Source organism: Dendrobates tinctorius, unplaced genomic scaffold (assembly GCF_039654945.1).
Source record: "Dendrobates tinctorius isolate UK_male_01 unplaced genomic scaffold, ASM3965494v1 ptg000059l, whole genome shotgun sequence".
NCBI classification, from domain to species: Eukaryota; Metazoa; Chordata; class Amphibia; order Anura; family Dendrobatidae; genus Dendrobates; species Dendrobates tinctorius.
Genome location: NW_027361727.1, coordinates 12482097 through 12501649, shown reverse-complemented (window position 1 = coordinate 12501649; position 19553 = coordinate 12482097). Strand labels below are relative to the sequence as shown.

The 19553-nt window shown below is 46.6% G+C and overlaps 1 pseudogene; it reads right to left on the bottom strand.

Annotated features, from left to right (window-relative positions):
• Positions 1 to 1750: 1750 nt before the first annotated feature.
• The window catches only part of LOC141092348 (CAAX prenyl protease 2-like), a 97206-nt pseudogene continuing 79403 nt past the window's right edge, over positions 1751 to 19553 (bottom strand).

Genomic DNA, 19553 nt, shown 5'->3' with positions numbered 1-19553 from the left:
ATCAGGGAAAAAATAAAAAAAAGTTATAGCTCGCAGAATAAAGCGATGCAAAAATTATTATTTTTTATATAAAAGTTTTTGTTATATAAAAGCACCAAAACATTAAAAAATGATATAAATGAGGTATCGCTGTAATCGTACTGACCCAAAGAGTAAAACCGCTTTATCAATTTTTCCACACGCGGAACGGTATAAACACCCCCCCCCAAGAAATTCATGAATTGCTGGTTTTTGTTCATTCTGCTCCCCTAAAATCTGAATAAAAAGCGATCAAAAGATGTCACGTGCCCGAACATGATACCAATAAAAATGTCAACTCGTCCCGCAAAAAAATAAGACCTCACATGACTGAGCAAAATATGGAAAAATTATAGCTCTCAAAATGTGGTGATGCAAAAACTAATTTTTTGCAATAAAAAGCGTCTTTTAGCGTGACAGATGCCAAACATAAAAACCCGCCATAAATAGTAAATCAAACCCCCCTTTACCACCCCATTAGTTAGAGAAAAATAAAATAAAAAAATGTACACTGCTCAAAAAAAATAAAGGCAACACTTAAACAACAGAATATAACTCCAAGTAAATCAAACTTCTGTGAAATCAAACTGTCCACTTAGGAAGCAACACTGATTGACAATCAATTTCACATGCTGCTGTGCAAATGGAATAGACAACAGATGGAAATTATTGTCAATTATCAAGACACCCTCAATAAAGGAGTGGTTCTGCAGGTGGGGACCTCAGACCACATCTCAGTACCAATGCTTTCTGGCTGATGTTTCGGTCACTCATGAATGTTGGTTGTGCTTTCACACTCGTGGTAGCATGAGACGGATTCTACAACCCACACAAGTGGCTCAGGTAGTGCAGCTCATCCAGGATGGCACATCAATGCGAGCTGTGGCAAGAAGGTTTGCTGTGTCTGTGAGCGTAGTGTCCAGAGGCTGGAGGCGCTACCAGGAGACAGGCTAGTACACCAGGAGACGTGGAAGGGGCTGTAGGAGGGCAACAACCCAGCAGCAGGACCGCTACCTCCGCCTTTGTGCAAGGAGGAACAGGAGGAGCACTGCCAGAGCCCTGCAAAATGACCTCCAGCAGGCCACAAATGTGCATGTCTCTGCACAAACGGTAAGAAACCGACTCCATGAGGATGGTCTGAGTGCCTGACGTCCACAGATGGGGCTTGTGCTCACAGACCAACACCGTGCAGGACGCTTGGCATTTATAACAGAACACCAGGATTGGCAAATTCGCCACTGGCGCCCTGTTCTCTTCACAGATGAAAGCAGGTTCACACTGAGCACATGTGACAGATGTGACAGTCTGGAGATGCCATGGAGAGCGATCTGCTGCCTGCAACATTCTTCAGCATGACCGGTTTGGCAGTGGGTCAGTAATGGTGTGGGGTAGCATTTCTTTGGAGGGCCGCACAGCCTTCCATGTGCTCGCCAGAGGTAGCCTGACTGCCATTAGGTACCGAGATAAAATCCTCAGACCCTTTGTGAGACCATATGCTGGTGCGGTTGGCCCTGGGTTCCTCCTAATGCAGGACAATGCCAGACCTCATGTGGCTGGAGTGTGTCAGCAGTTCCTGCAAGATGAAGGCATTGAAGCTATGGACTGGCCCGCCCATTCCCCAGACCTGAATCCGATTGAGCACATCTTGAGCACATCTGGAACATCATGTTTCACTCCATCCACCAAGGTCACAATGCACCACAGACTGTCCAGGAGTTGGAGGATGCTTTAGGCCAGGTCTGGGAGGAGATCCCTCAAGAGAACATCTGCCGCCTCATCAGGACCATGCCCAGGCATTGTAGGGAGGTCATACAGGTACATGGAGGCCACACACAATACTGAGAGGGACGTGGAGGCCACACACAATACTAAGCATCTTTTCCTTGTCTTGAGGCATTTCCACTGAAGTTGGATCAATCTGTAATTTGATTTTCCACTTTGATTTTGATTAGCATTCCAAATTCAGACCTCCATGGGATATTAATTTGGATTTACATTGATCATTTTTATGATTTATTGTTCTCAACGCATTCGACTATGTAATGAATAAAGATTTGCAACTGGAATATTTCATTCAGTGATGTCTAGGATGTGGTATTTTAGTGTTCCCTTTATTTTTTTGAACAGTGTATTTATTTCCATTTTCCCATTAGGGTTAGGGTTGGGGCTAAAGTTAGGGTTGGGATTAGGGGTGTGTTGGGGTCAGAGTTGGAGTCAGAATTGGGGGGGTTCCACGGTTTAGGCACATCAGGGGCCGTCCAAACGTGACATGGCGTCCGATCTCAATATCAGCCAATTTTGCGTTGAAAAAGTCAAAGGCGCTCCTTCCCTTCTGAGCTCTGCCGTGCGCCCAAACAGTGGTTTACATGCATATATGGTGTATCAGCGTACTCAGGACAAATTGCACAACAACTTTTGGGGTCCAATTTCTCCTGTTACCCTTGGTAAAAATAAAACAAATTGGATCAGAAGTAAATTTTTTGTGAAAAAAAAGTTAAATGTTCATTTTTTTTAATCATTCCAAAAATTCCCGTGAAGCACCTGAAGGGTTAATAAACTTCTTGAATGTGGTTTTGAGCACCTTCAGGGGTGCACTTTTTAGAATGATGTCACTTTTGGGTATTTTCTATCATATAGACCCCTCAAAGTGACTTCAAATGTGATGTGGTCTGTAAAAGAAAATAGTGTTGTAAAAATGAGAAATCGCTGGTCAACTTTTAACCCTTATAACTTCCTATAAAAAAAAAAAATTTTGGTTCCAAAATTGTGCTGATGTAAAGTAAACATGTGGGAAATGTTATTTATTAGCTATTTTGTGTGACATATTTCACTGTTTTAAAGACATGAAAATGCAAACTTTGAAAATTGCGAAATTTTCAAAGTTTTCCCCAAACTTCCGTTTTTTTTTTTCCACAAATAAACGCAAGTTATATGAATGAATGTTACCACTAACATGAAGTACAATATGTCACGAGAAAACAGAGTCAGAATCACTGGGATCCATGGAAGCGTTCCAGAGTTATTACCTCATAAAGGGACAGTGGTCAGAATTGTAAAAATTGGCCCGGTCATGAACATGCAAACCACCTAGGAGGTTAAAGGGGTTAAAAGGATTTGGGGAGTTTCTGCTCAATTTCTGTTCAAAAAACACCACTGTGTGCATATACCATTGGGGTATGGCTATGCAGCAGCTTTGGCTGCAATGTTGGTTGCAAGCCCAAAGATCGCAATATGCTGCTACGACTTTGCAGAGTAATACAAGTGAATGTGATTGCATTGCAGTGAGAATACAAAGACACAAAAACAAATCCAACGGTCTGAATTTTTGTGATTTGCTTGTCAAGGTCACAGCACCTTGCGGTTTGCAATACAACCTCCATTACATTCACATTATGCGGGGATGTAGAAGTGGCACAAAGTGATCTTTAGCTACATGACCTGTGTCATGGCCAAAGCCACGGTGTGACCCACTCCGGCCTCGTTTTCCAAGCTGCAAAGTGACCGAATGACAATTATTAGATGTGGTCTTCATGTCATGCTCCCGGGTGAAAGTGGACAAAGACTATTGCCCATCACTCAAATATATCATGCAAAGTGTATCAGTCATTTTCCCCAGCTTATAAAAAAAAAAAAAACAACACACAACAACCACACACGAGCCATGGCATGATAAATCTCAAATTAACATTAAACTACAATAAGAAATAAGAAAACAAAAAACACTTTTTTTTTTCAAAGGCTCAGTTCACACTTTGCGCTATGGAGCAGTTTTCTAAGAAGTTATGAGAAGCCTAGGAGCATGTTCACATTGTCAGGAAGTAAACATGGATTCTGTGCCTAAAATCTTTACTAACACTGCTGAAATTCTTCCCAAAATGCAAATATTTTAAAACATGTTCCCCAGGAAAAAAAACAGGAGAAAAAAAAAAAATAAATAAATAAAATGAACTAACTCGCGGCAAGTTTTTAATTTCATAACCTTACTGTCAACAGCGCTGATACGGTGGCGCATGTCTGACAAATCAAGAGTTTCCATCTTGGTTTTTCCTGACCTTATGTGAACATAGCTTAAAAGAAAAGTATAACTGAAAGTTTTTACATTTCTATTTGTTTGTTTGTTTTGTTTTAATCCATTACTACTTGTGGGATAATATTTAAAAAAATGGCAATGAAACAAAGTCTGTATCAGGACTAAACGCCACACGTTCTCACCTGTTCTTATGAAGATAAAAGCGGTGTATGCTCCAAACACTGCAGTGTATGAAAACTGAAAAGCTACAAGAAAAATAAAATGGCCTCAATTGTGCAAATTAAGCAAAGAAAAAAACCAAAAAAAAAAAAAACAAGACAAAATGATAAAAATAAAATTCTATTCATAGTCTGAAAATGGAACATTACATACCAGCAGACAGAAATATGCTCAGGACGGTACCTTGCCGAAACCTCAGCTGTTCAATGACATGATGAAAATGAGCTGAAAAAAAATAAAATACAATAAAATTAGTAATTATATATCCAAGAATGAAGCAGAGCAAGTGTACTCTCCTAAACGCACCCAAGAAAGTGTTCACAGAAGTCCGTGCAAACACCTGTTAGGCCGCGTTCCCACGATGAGCTTTTGATATTGCAGATTTTCTGCGCTATTTCTGCACCCATTAAAGGGAACCTGTCACCTCATTTTTCCGCTATAAGCTGCGGCCACTTCCTTTTGGGGATTATCTACAACATTCTATAATGCTGTAGATAAGCCCCTGATCTAACCTGGAAGATAAGGAAAACAACTTTTATTATACTCACCCGGGGGCGGACCGGTCTGGTCCGATCCGATGGGTGTCGCAGGTCCGGCGCCTTCCATCTTCATGCAGTGAATGTCATCATCCTCCTTGTTTCGTGTCACGGCTCCTGCGCAGGCATACTGATCTGCCCTGTTGAGGGCAGAGCATATTCCTGCAGTGCGCAGGCGCTGAGCCTCTCTGACCTTTCCCGGTGCCTGCGCACTGCAGTACTTTGATCTGCCCTCAACAAGGCAGATCAGTACGCCTGCGCAGGAGCCAAGACACAAAGCAAGGAGGATGATGACATCATCTCTAGAAGATGGAAGGCGCCGGACCTGCGATACCCATCGGATCGGACTGGACCGCCCCCGGGTGAGTATAATAAAACTTGTTTTCCTTATCTTCCAGGTTAGATCAGGGGCTTATCTACAGCATTATAGAATGTTGTAGATAAGCCCCGAAAGGCAGTGGCCGCAGCTTATAGCGGAAAAACGAGGTGACAGATTCCCTTTAAGTAAAATAGATTACGCGCCTTCTTTTCAAAAAGAAGCATTGTATAAAAAAAATTTAAAAAAAACTCACCCAAAACTCATCGTGGGAACGTAGCCTAAGTTCTTGGTCAAGGTTTTAAAATGCATCATCATTCTTGGTGGAGGTTTTTATATTATGCAGACCTTAGATAATAATGGGATAATACTGGCTGCACACAGACTGTAAAAATAATTGCCTGAACTTACCCCGAGCCTAAATTCAGACAAATGTATGTTTGATTCGTTTGTGCAACAGACTGCACATAGACCAATACTAGTGTACGTGCTAGTGCACAGGTCCACATTGGGGGAGAAAACAAAAAAAATTATAAAACCTTGCAAATTATTTTATTATGGGATTTGTCTTCATTCCAGTAAAAAAAAAACAAAAACATGCAAGTTGCTTCTAAACCCCGGATTTTGCCCAGTCTATTTGCATTAATATCAGAGTGCACGCATTTGGAGTACAGATGATGGCAGTGATGGGACAGCACTAGTGATGAGCGAACGTGCTTGGATAAGGTGATATCCTAGAATGCTCGGATGCTAACCAAGTGATATCGGTGTACTCGAAAAAATATGTTCAGTCCCTGAGGCTGCTGCAGGAGATCGTTCTGATAAGCAGAACACTCAGGAGTCAGGCAATACTCATCACTGCCATCATCTGTACTCCAAAGGAATACGTTCTGATAGCAATGTAGCTGAAGGCAGGCAGAGAGACTGAGGAAAAGCCGCCATTTACAGGTGTTTTTTTTTGTTTTGTTAAACAGCAATAAAAACAAATTCCTTAATGAAGATATTTGGAAAGTTTCATAACTTTCCATTCTGGACAAAATAAAAAAAAAAAATAAAAAATAGCTTAGGTATTCTTTTTAAAGACTACATCAGTAGGATCAACCCCTCCTAAGGCCTGTTTCACACATCCGTTTTTTGACGTCCGCCAAAGTGTGAAAAAACGGATGTGTGAAACAGGCCTAAGCCATCTGTATGGACATGTAGGTCATATAAAGTTGTGTAAAATGATATCATGATGTCTGCGATCTGATGCCTTATTAAGAAAAGCATGGATTTCTCTAGAATATGTAAATGAGCTGTTAAGATCTATGGGCCGGACGTAGATCTCCCTGATCTAACTACAGAGCTTATGTTAAATGAAAGGCAGTGTTACCAGTGTGAGACATGTATATCAGGAGAGCAGACTGCCAGTCATTACATGTCTCACACTGGTAACGCTCCTTTCATGTAAAATAATGTGTGGAGGCAGATTCTCAGGGAGATCTACATCCAGCACATAGATCTTAACAGCTCATCTACATATTGAATAGAATGTTGAATTCTCTGGAATAAGACATCAGATCGCAGATATTGGGGTATCATTTTGTCCAACTTTTTATGACCTACATGCCCATATAGACGGCTTAGGAGGGTTTTTCCTACAGACAGATGCCATTTAACCCCTTTTGCCATCTGACGTACTATCCCGCCCATGGGACCTGGGCCCCTATGCTCATGGACGGGATAGTACGTCATAGCGATCAGCGGCGCTCACATGGTGAGCGCCGCTGATCGCGGCCAGGTGTCAGCTGATTATCACAGCTGACACCCGGCACTATGTCAGGGGCGGTCACGGACCGTCCTGACATGTTAATCCCTGGCACACTGCGATCAAACACGATCGCAGTGTACCGTGGGTTTAGGGAATCATCGGCAGGGAGGGGGCTCCCTCCGTGCTTCCTGAGACCCCCGTAGCAGAGCAATGTGCAGCGCTGTTGCGGGGGCCTCCTTCCCTGCAGGTCCCCGAATCCAAAATGGCGGTGGGGACCTTTGGGGGCCTGCAGGGAGGTGGCTTCCTCATGCCTGCAAAGCACCGGCATGAGGAAGCCTGCAGCACTACCTGTGACAGATCGCTGATCTGTCACAGCGATCTGTGATGTGACAGATCAGCGAAGTGTAAAAAGGAGATTTTTGTGTACTCACCTTAAAATCTCTTTCTCTTAGCCTCTAATTGGGGGACACAGAATCATGGGTGTTATGCTGCTGTCCGCTAGGAGGCGACACTATGCATAATCTGAAAAAGGTTAGCTATGGCTCCTCCTCTGCAGAATACACCCCTGGATGGCGTCCGCCTTCTCCAGTATTGTGCAAAAGCATTAGGAGGAACATAACAGAAGAAACATAACCATGCCTGTAAGAAGGCTACTATGTACAAGCTCAAAGAACAATATGAGAACCCAACCGTAACAGCCGCCAATTAAGGGCAACAGGGTGGGAACTGTGTCCCCCAATTAGGGGCTAAGAGAAAGAGGCTTTATGGTGAGTACACAAAAATCTCCTTTACTCTGTCGCCTCATTGGGGGACACAGAACCATGGGACGTCCCAAAGCAGTCCCTGGGTGGGAAGCAATGGACGAATATTGTGCTAGCAGGACCCTAAACTTGGGGCACTGCCGCCTGCAGAACCAGTCTACCCAGGCTCGCGTCCGCTGAGGACTGGGTATGAACACTGTAGTGTTTTGTAAATGTGTGTAGGTTAGTTCAAGTGGCCGCCTTGCACACTTGTTGTGCCGAAACCTGGTGCCGAATGGCCCAGGAGGCCCCTACTTCCCGAGTAGAGTGGGGCGTGATACCGGCCGGAAGAGAGGAACTGTTGAGTCGGTAAGCCTCATGTATGGTGGACTTGATCCACCTGGCAAGGGTAGCCTTGGAGGCCGGCAGGCCCTTGCGACCGCCTTCCGGAAGAATGAAGAGGGAATCAGACTTCCGGAAGGGGGCAGTCCTGGACATATAAATCCGCAATGCTCTGATGAGGTCAAGCGTATGCAGAGCCTTCTGCACTCTATGAGCCGGAACCGGACAAAGGGATGGCAGTGAGATTTCCTCATTGAGGTGAAAGGTGGACACAACCTTCGGAAGGAAGGATGGTACAGTACGGAGGACCACCTTGTCCTGGTGAAAAGCTAGGAAAGGCCGTCTGCAGGAAAGTGCTGACAATTCCGACACCCTGCGTAGCGAGGTGATTGCCACTAGGAAAACCACTTTCTGTGACAGAATACAGAGTGGAACTTCTTTAAGGGGTTCGAAGGGTGGTGCCTGCAATGCTGTCAGGACCAGGTTGAGGTCCCACGTTTCCAGTGGACGCCTGCAGGGAGGAACCAATCGGGAAACTCCCTGGAGAAAAGTTCTTACTTGCGGTTTGGTAGCAATGCGCCTTTGAAAAAGGACTGAAAGCGCTGACACCTGACCCTTAAGCGAGCCTAGGGATAGCTTGGCGTCTAGGCCCGACTGAAGGAAACCTAGTACCTTCGGGAGAATAAGGGAGTGGGACCTGTCCATGAGATTCGCACCAGGAAAAGAAAGTTCTCCAGGTACAATAATAAATCTTGGCAGAAGCTGGCTTCCTTGCCCTAATCATGGTCGCAATGACATCCGGTGTGAACCCTGCCTGGGTTAGAATCCGGGTTTCAAGGGCCATGCCGTCAAATTGAGAGCCCCTAAATTCTGATGGTAGAACGGACCTTGTGACAGAAGGTCGTGACGATCGGGGAGACGCCAGGGGGCGTCTGCTGTAAGATGAACGATGTCGGCGTACAATGTATGTCTGGGCCAGTCCGGCGCGATCAGGATGGTTGGAACTCCCTCTTGTTTGATCTTCCTCACTACTCTGGAGATCAGGAGGAGAGTGGAAAGATGTACAGGAGCTGGAAATGGGTCCAGTCCTGAACCAGGGCATCCGCTCCGAGCGACCGCGGGTCGTGTGTCCTGGCCATGAAATTGGAGACCTTGGCATTGAGATGGGATGCCATTAGGTCCACATCCGGGGTTCCCCAGCGTTGACAGATCTGGTAAAAAATTTCGGGGTGGAGAGACCACTCCCCCGAGTCGATTCCTTGCCTGCTGAGGAATTCTGCTTCCCAGTTTTCCACCCCTGGAATGTGGACCGCCGAGAGTACCGACCTGGTGTCTTCCGCCCAGTGGAGAATATGTGTTACTTCTCTCATCGCCTGGACACTACAGGTCCCGCCTTGGTGATTCACATATGCCACCGCCGTGGCATTGTCCGACTGTTTCCGTATGTGAGAGGCCGCCAGCAGGTGATGAAAGGTTCTCAGTGCCAGGAAGATGGCCCGAATTTCCAGGATATTGATGGGCAAGGTCGCTTCCATTGGTGACCACTTGCCTTGTGCCCTGTGATGTAGGTGCACCGCACCCCAACCTGTCAGGCTTGCATCGGTGGTCAGGACCTTCCACTGACCTGAAAGAAAGGGTTTTCCTCTTGTAAGCGAAGTTGGCTTGAGCCACCAATGTACGGACCTCCTGGTTGACGATGTCAACCGGAACTCCCTGTCGAGGGAGAAGGGGTTCTTGTCCCAAGACCTGAGGATGGCTAGTTGAAGAGGACTGAGGTGAAACTGGGCAAATGGCACTGCCTCCATTGCTGCTGCCATCCTGCCGAGGACTCTCATGGCAAACCGGAGAGATCGGGGAGGTTTGCGGAGGAGTGTGCGCACTCCTAGACGGAGGGCCAGTGTCTTGTCCTTGGGAAGGACCACAAGACCCCTGGAGGTGTCGAATAGCATTCCCAGGAAGGTTAAAGTCTGACTCGGGGTAGTCGATGATTCTTGTAAATTGACTAACCATCCCAGACGACTTAGTGTGTCGATTGTGATTGAGACACTGACCTCGCAGTCCTTGAAGGTGGAACACTTGATGAGAAGGTCGTCTAGATACGGAACGACTAGAATGCCTCTGGAGTGTAGAAAATCCATGGTGGCTGCCATGACCTTGGTAAACGTTCTTGAAGCTGTGGTGAGTCCGAACGGGAGAGCGACAAACTGGTAGTGGTCTTGGTTGACCGCGAACCTGAGAAACCTTTGATGGGCGGGAGCAAATGTTATGTGGAGATATGCGTCTTGTATGTCTATGGAGGCAAGGTATTCTCCCTACTCCATGGATGCTATGATGGACCGGAGGGAATCTGCTGTGAGCTCATTTTCGGGTTTGCCTCTGGCTTCTGGTGAGGGTTATGGAGCTGGCTGTGACAGAGGAGTAGTGAGTTCTCTATCAGGACTCCCTCTGTTGGTGAAGGGAGGTAATGAAGCTGATCTAAATGGCAGAGACTGGCCACCTGAGGAAGAGGACTGCGATTGGACATCAGGAGTTTCTGATTGGATTTAAGGCAGCCGACTCCCTAGTTTCTTGCTGGCGATTTTTCCTGACTGTGGCTTCTGGTTTCCAGTTTGGTTCCTGCCTTCCTAAAGCTAAGTTTTCTCTGCTATTGTTCATATGAGATTTTGTCTGGTTTACTTAGTTTTTGTGTTCAGCCAGCCCTGGCTGGGACTGGGCTGAATCCCCATTTTGTCTCTGATCAGTTGATCTCTTTTGCTCTGTCTTCAGAATATACCTGAGTGCTGATATAGTGATTTGAAGTCTAGCGACTTCAGGGCCTTTTTCTATCAGACGTGTTGGACATTTTTTTTGGCAGGGTTTTTTGCGTGATTGCAGACAGCAGCTTTTCTTTCCTGTCCTTTCTAGTTAGTGAGGGCCCCATGGTTTGCTCAGCCTATCTTTCTATCTGTGTCTGTGTTTTCATCTTGTTTCACAGACAATACATGTTGGGGGCTGTCTATTGCTTTGGGGTAGTTTAGATTTCCCCTTTCTTCCTTTATGCTTATTTAGTTCTCCGGCCGTGACGAGGCGTCTAGGACCTCCGTAGGCAAGCTCCATGGCTACTGCTAGTTGCCAACCTCTCTGGTTTTCTGGGCTTAGCTTGCTTTTTGTTTTTTTCCTCCTCGGTGACCCATTCATAACAGAATCACCAGCCATACCGCAGATTCTAGGGTACTCAAAAGCAGGAGAGAATTGTAAATAAAAAAAAAAAAAGTGTCAGAATTTTTTTTTTGTATGTATATTTTCTTTTTTTTCCTGGGGCCGTAGGAGGATTCTTTTTTTTTTTCTTTTTCTCCTTGATGGAGATTAAGCAATTGTCTGATCATGTGGAGCAGCTCGCTGCTGAAGTGCGGGGAATTTCCGCCTTTCTCACTCATTCACATGCTGTTGAACCAAGGATCCCTGCTCCTGATGTGTTTTCTGGGGATCGGTCTAAATTTTTGAATTTTAAGAATTGTAAATTATTTCTTGCCTTGAAGCCTAACTCATCGGGGAGCTCTGCGCAGCAGGTTAAATTACCATCCCCTTGCTGCGCGGCGATCCCCAGGATTGGGCGTTTTCTTTGACACCTGAAGATCCTGTTTTGACTAATGTGGATGCATTTTTTCAAGCCTTGGAGTTGTTATATAATGAACCTAATGCTATTGATCAAGCTGAGAGAGCCCTATTGGCATTGAACCAGGGTCAGGATCCTGCAGAGTTATACTGTCAGAAATTCTGAAGGTGGGCGGTCCTTACTACATGGAATGCATTGGCAGCTCTCTTTCGGAAGGGTTTGTCTGAGACTTTAAAAGATACTATGGTGGGATTTCCTGTTTCCTCTGGTCTTGACGATTCTATGTCATTAGTAGAGTTGAGCGACTTTTGATTTTTTAGGGTCGCGTTTCGTTTCGTGAAACCCGACTTTTCTAAAAGTCGGGTCGAGCAAGATCGTCCGATTATAGGGAAAAGTCGGGGTCGTCCCGAAACACGAAACCCAATGTAAGTCAATGGGGAATAAAAGTCGGCAGTGAGAGGAGGACAGGAAACACACCTACAGTGCCCATTTGAATGCCAAAAGCATCAATTCTTCTTACTTAAGCTTGTCAACCTTAATTAACTTCATAATACAAGTTACGCACTGAAAAATGGGGGTTATTTGGCTAAAGTTGTGGGGGGGAGGGCTGGCTGCAGGTTTTCATGTGCCCTGGGCGAAAGAGCGCCCCTTTAACACATACCACAACTCATCATGCTCCGATACGGCAGAGAAATAGCAGTATAGTACAATGAAAAATACCTCACTTTTTACATCTCATGATGAGGCCCATCTATTTCTCCATACAGAATCATTGGTCCCATATAATGTTTGAAACAGTATATGATGAGCTCCACATAATGCTACAGTATATGTTGGTCCCCATGGATGAAGCTCCACTGTCTTATGGGCCCAAATAATGCTCCAAACATAATGGGCCCCATTTCTAATGCTCTAGTGTATAATGGGCCCTGTAAATGCTGCTCCAGTGTCTGATGTACACCTTTGGAATGTTCCAGTGTATGGTGGGCCCCATCTATCATTCTCCAGAGTATAGTGCTCCCCAAAAATTGCTGTCCCAACATTGAAAACAATCAAATAAGTCTCCTCGCTAGGGAATCCCTGTACTTCTCTGGATTCCTTGTCGTCCCCATCTTCCATCTCACTGCACAGTATTTCAACTTTGCAAGTGCTGTGATCCTGGGCAAGCAGGGGGGGCCCACTCGTTGGCGACGGCACTGGCACAGGGCCCATGATAGTACGGTGGTGTGTCTGATGGCGGGTGGGCCGAACCTGCACTTTCATCTGCAGCTTCCTCTTTGTCACCGTGTAAGATGGAACTGTATATGGGAAGGGTAACCTGAGTTTCATCAGGGTCAGATTCAGGTCATGTAGCATGCGAGGGGAATGTAGTGGTCTGGGTCAATGTACCAGCAGATTCATCGAGCAGTGGCTGGGCATCAGTGCACTTGTGTCGCCCCCAGGAGTACGGTCGCCACAGTGGCATTACCTTCTTCCTAGGGAGTGTGATGTCATGCTTGGGAGCAACGAAGGATCTCTCTAGCAGGTTAACTGATTGGGCGGCATTATTCCCACGAGTCATGACCCTCCAAACAGCGTTCATGAAGGCAAAGTGTTTGTTTTACGTGGGCAGTATGGTTGTAAAGCTGAACCTTAAAGGAATGTCCAGAAGGGCACCACCAGGAGTGGAGCCTACGGTTAAATTCGACTCCACCTGGGAAACCTCAACCATGCCAGCTACAGAACAGATGCACACATTGCAAGCTTAATTCTGTTAACAAACGAGACTCCGTCATGCCCCGCGGTCCGAGTCCGGCTTACTAGAGGGACACGTGAGGCTCTGGCACATGAGATTGGCCAATAACTGGTGTGTCATGCCCTTACATGTCCGTGGCTGCATGTGCGCTACACTGAAAAGGCCAGCGTTTGTCGCTTACGGGTGCAGAAAACCCGCTGAACAACGTTAGTGATGGGGATCACTGATTACAATTATTACCCGCGAACGATGATTTCCCAGTAAGTGCAGGTCAACCGCAGTTCCGGAATTAGGCCTAACCGTCATTCCTGAAAAAATTAAAAACTTACGTGTGCAAACCACAGGTGCTGTAGCTTGCTTAACAGCTCGCCAGCCGTTCTCACGCCCAGTATGGATTACATGTGATTGCACAAAGGTGAGAAAGGGTACCGTATCCCCAGATAACATGTATGGATAGCGTACACATTCAAAATATATGTCTATACATCAGGAGGCAGGCTCAGACGGTGTTAGGCCCAGTATGGATTGCACGTGATTGCACAAAGGTTAGAAAGGGTACCGTATCCCCGGATAACATGTATGGATAGCGTACACATTCAAAATATATGTCTCAGGAGGCAGGCTCAGACGGTGTCAGGCCCAGTATGGATTGCACGTGATTGCACAAAGGTTAGAAAGGGTACCGTATCCCCGGATAACATGTATGGATAGCGTACACATTCAAAATATATGTCTCAGGAGGCAGGCTCAGACGGTGTTAGGCCCAGTATGGATTGCACGTGATTGCACAAAGGTTAGAAAGGGTACCGTATCCCCAGATAACATGTATGGATAGCGTACACATTCAAAATATATGTCTATACATCAGGAGGCAGGCTCAGACGGTGTCAGGCCCAGTATGGATTGCACGTGATTGCACAAAGGTTAGAAAGGGTACCATATCCCCGGATAACATGTATGGATAGCGTACACATTCAAAATATATGTCTCAGGAGGCAGGCTCAGACGGTGTCAGGCCCAGTATGGATTGCACGTGATTGCACAAAGGTTAGAAAGGGTACCGTATCCCTGGATAACATGTATGGATAGCGTACACATTCAAAATATATGTCTCAGGAGGCAGGCTCAGACGGTGTTAGGCCCAGTATGGATTGCACGTGATTGCACAAAGGTTAGAAAGGGTACCGAATCCCCGGATAACATGTATGGATAGCGTACACATTCAAAATATATGTCTCAGGAGGCAGGCTCAGACAGTGTCAGGCCCAGTATGGATTGCACGTGATTGCACAAAGGTTAGAAAGGGTACCGTATCCCCGGATAACATGTATGGATAGCGTACACATTCAAAATATATGTCTATACATCAGGAGGCAGGCTCAGACGGTGTCAGGCCCAGTATGGATTGCACGTGATTGCACAAAGGTTAGAAAGGGTACCGTATCCCCGGATAACATGTATGGATAGCGTACACATTCAAAATATATGTCTCAGGAGGCAGGCTCAGACGGTGTCAGGCCCAGTATGGATTGCACGTGATTGCACAAAGGTTAGAAAGGGTAACGTATCCCCGGATAACATGTATGGATAGCGTACACATTCAAAATATATGTCTCAGGAGGCAGGCTCAGACGGTGTTAGGCCCAGTATGGATTGCACATGATTGCACAAAGGTTAGAAAGGGTACCATTTCCCCGGATAACATGTATGGATAGCGTACACATTCAAAATATATGTCTCAGGAGGCAGGCTCAGACGGTGTTAGGCCCAGTATGGATTGCACGTGATTGCACAAAGGTTAGAAAGGGTACCGTATCCCCAGATAACATGTATGGATAGCGTACACATTCAAAATATATGTCTCAGGAGGCAGGCTCAGACGGTGTCAGGCACAGTATGGATTTGACGGCCCAGATTACACAGCGGAGGAGCAGGGAGAGGTAAAGATTGCAACTGCTGGGGTCCTGCCCAAGCAAGGGGGGCCCACTCGTGGGCGTCGGTACTGGCACTGGGCCCCTCATAGTACAGCGGTGTGTCTGACGGCGGGTGTGCACCACCACCGTCAGAGACACTTGATTGCACTATGAGGGACCCTGTGCCAGTGCCCGCGCCCAAGAGTCGGCCTACCCACCTGTCCAGGGCAACGGCACTCGCACGGTGTCGTGCGCTAGGTGGTGACCCCGGCCATGGGGGGGGAGGCAGCACAGTTAGGGAGTTTTAGAAAGTGGCATATGTTGATGTTGGACATTCAGCTGATGCAAAAGGCGAAATAGGTGAAGTCCCAGGAAGAGGTGGACCAAAGCAAGCCATTTTTCTGTCACCCTATGTGTCATCAGGGGAAGGTGGGACAAAATCCTTGGAAACCCATGCATGGTTCATTTTAATGAAGGTTAGATCATCCACATTTTGGGTTGACAGACGGGTCCTTTTTTCTGTCAGGATTGATCCAGCTGCACTGAAGACTCTTTCCGATAGCACACTTGCAGCTGGGCAAGCGAGCTCCTGTAAGGCATATTGGGCCAATTCAGGCCAGGTGTCCAGTTTAGCGGCCCAATAGTCAAAGGGGAATGACCTGTGTGGGAGAACATCGATATGGGAGGAAAAATAGTTTGTAACCATAGTTGACAACTGCTGTCTCCTGTCACTTTCCATCGATGCTGTATTACCAGTTGTGTGAGCGGTACTTGAAAAATCAGTCCACAACATTGTCATGAAACCCCTGTCTCCAACGCCACTTCTGCTGTGTGCACCATGAACACCTCTGCCAAGCTGCCCCCGGCCCGTACGGCTCGTGTGAGAACCATCACTGCTGCTGTGTGCTGGGAATGCCTCAAGCAACCGATTTACCAGAGTTGCTTGTTTATTAGCCAATATTAGGTCAAGGTTCTCCTGTGGCATGATGTTTTGTAATTTGCCTTTATAGCGTGGATCCAGGATGCTGGCCAACCAGTAGTCGTCATCGTTCATCATTTTGGCAATGCGGGGGTCCCTTTTTAGGATCCGCAAGGCATAATCTGACATGTGGGCCAATGTTCCCGGTGTCAATGATGCACTGCGAGTGCTGGTTGGAGGAGCACTTTCTGGCAAATCCACATCCCTCCAGTCACGCACAAACCCTGTACCAGACCTTGCCACGCCAACATTTTCACTTGCCCCACGAGATGCATCCTCCTCCCCTAAGTAATCATCCCCATCATCATCCTCCTCCTCCTCTTCTTCCTCCAACTCGTCCAGGAGAGGTCCCTGAGGAGACAATGGCTGAATGTCATCAAGGATTCCCTCCACCTCTTCCTCCTCGTCAACATTGGCTGCAGACGCCTGCTCCTTAAGGTGCGTCAAAGTTTGCATGAGCAGACGCATAAGTGGGATGCTCATGCTTAGGATGGCGTCATCTGCGCTTACCAGCCGTGTGCATTCCTCAAAACACTGAAGGACTTTACAGAGGTCTTTCAGCTTCGACCACTCACACCTGTCAACTCCATGTCTGCTCTCAAAGTGCCTGGCCGTGTATCCTCCCACAAATGCATTATGGCCTGCCTCTGCTCGCACAGCCGCTCCACCATGTGCAGGGTGGAGTTCCACCTTGTTGCAATGTCGATAATGAGGCGGTGGTTGGGAAGGTGGAGCAATCGCTGCAGCTTCTGCATACGAACGGAGTGTACAGGCGACCGGCGGATGTGCGCGCACAGTCTTCGCACCTTCTGGAGCAGGGCTGTTAACTCCGGATAATTTTTGAGGAAGCACTGCACCACCAGGTTCAAGGTGTGAGCCAAGCAAGGTACAGTGGGGAAAAAAAGGATTTAGTCAGTCAGCAATAGTGCAAGTTCCACCACTTAAAAAGATGAGAGGCGTCTGTAATTTACATCATAGGTAGACCTCAACTATGGGAGACAAACTGAGAAAAAAAAATCCAGAAAATCACATTGTCTGTTTTTTTTTCATTTTATTTGCATATTATGGTGGAAAATAAGTATTTGGTCAGAAACAAGCAATCAAGATTTCTGGCTCTCACAGACCTGTAACTTCTTCTTTAAGAGTCTCCTCTTTCCTCCACTCATTACCTGTAGTAATGGCACCTGTTTAAACTTGTTATCAGTATAAAAAGACACCTGTGCACACCCTCAAACAGTCTGACTCCAAACTCCACTATGGTGAAGACCAAAGAGCTGTCAAAGGACACCAGAAACAAAATTGTAGCCCTGCACCAGGCTGGGAAGACTGAATCTGCAATAGCCAACCAGCTTCCAGTGAAGAAATCAACTGTGGGAGCAATAATTAGAAAATGGAAGACATACAAGACCACTGATAATCTCCCTCGATCTGGTGCTCCACGCAAAATCCCACCCCGTGGGGTCAGAATGATCACAAGAACGGTGAGCAAAAGTCCCAGAACCACGCAGGGGGACCTAGTGAATGAACTGCAGAGAGCTGGGACCAATGTAACAAGGCCTACCATAAGTAACACACTACGCCACCATGGACTCAGATCCTGCAGTGCCAGACGTGTCCCACTGCTTAAGCCTGTACATGTCCGGGCCCGTCTGACGTTTGCTAGAGAGCATTTGGATGATCCAGAGGAGTTTTGGGAGAATGTCCTATGGTCTGATGAAACCAAACTGGAACTGTTTGGTAGAAACACAACTTGTCGTGTTTGGAGGAAAAAGAATACTGAGTTGCATCCATCAAACACCATACCTACTGTAAAGCATGGTGGTGGAAACATCATGCTTTGGGGCTGTTTCTCTGCAAAGGGGCCAGGACGATTGATCCGGGTACATGAAAGAATGAATGGGGCCATGTATCGTGAGATTTTGCGTGCAAACCTCCTTCCATCAGCAAGGGCATTGAAGATGAAACGTGGCTGGGTCTTTCAACATGACAATGATCCAAAGCACACCGCCAGGGCAACGAAGGAGTGGCTTCGTAAGAAGCATTTCAAGGTCCTGGAGTGGCCTAGCCAGTCTCCACATCTCAACCCTATAGAAAACCTTTGGAGGGAGTTGAAAGTCCGTGTTGCCAAGCGAAAAGCCAAAAACATCACTGCTCTAGAGGAAATCTGCATGGAGGAATGGGCCAACATACCAACAACAGTGTGTGGCAACCTTGTGAAGACTTACAGAAAACGTTTGACCTCTGTCATTGCCAACAAAGGATATATCACAAAGTATTGAGATGAAATTTTGTTTCTGACCAAATACTTATTTTCCACCATAATATGCAAATAAAATGAAAAAAAAACAGACAATGTGATTTTCTGGATTTTTTTTTCTCAGTTTGTCTCCCATAGTTGAGGTCTACCTATGATGTAAATTACAGACGCCTCTCATCTTTTTAAGTGGTGGAACTTGCACTATTGCTGACTGACTAAATACTTTTTTTCCCCACTGTATGTGGCTGAGTTTTGAAAGGGCTATGGCTGCCACAAAATTACGGCCGTTATCACTAACTACCTTGCCTGCTTCAAGATGTACACTACCCAGCCATGACTCAGTTTGTCGCTTCAAGTACTCGGCCAGCACCTCGGCGGTGTGTCTGTCGCCCAAACACATCATCTGCAACACAGCCTGCTGACGCTTTCCACTAGCTGCTCGATAGGGGGACACCTCGTGTGCAACAGTGGCAGCTGCAGATGGAGTGCTCGTACGACTGCGCTCTGTGGACGAGCTTTCGCTTCTGGAGGAGGAGGAGGAGGAGGGTCGAACGCCTACAGCCAACTGTTTCCTATACCGTGGGCTAGGCAGCACTGTCCCACCACCGCTGTCCCCTGTGGACCCTGCATCCACCACATTAACCCAGTGCGCAGTGATGGACACGTAATGGCCCTGGCCATGCCGACTGGACCATGCATCAGTTGTGAGGTGCACCTTTCCACTCACTGACTGCTTGAGTGCATGGGCAATGCGGTCTTTTACATGATGGTGGAGGGCTGGGATGGCTTTGCGAGAGAAGAAGTGGCGACTGGGTAGCTCATAGCGTGGTACTGCATAGGCCATGAGTTCGCGGAAAGCTGCGCTTTCCACCAACCGATAGGGCATCATCTCAAACGAGATTAGTTTGGCAATGTGGGCTTTCAAACCCAGTGTACGCGGATGAGAGACTGAGTACTTTATTGACCTACTCATAGTGTCTGGGAGGGTGAGCTGGACTTGAGAGCTGCATATGGTGGAAGTAATGGTGGACAGGGCGGACTGAGAGAGGGTTGATGATGGTGATGGAGTTGGTGTTCTTTCTGATGGCCTAGATTCAGTATTTCGTTGATATAACAGTGAGAT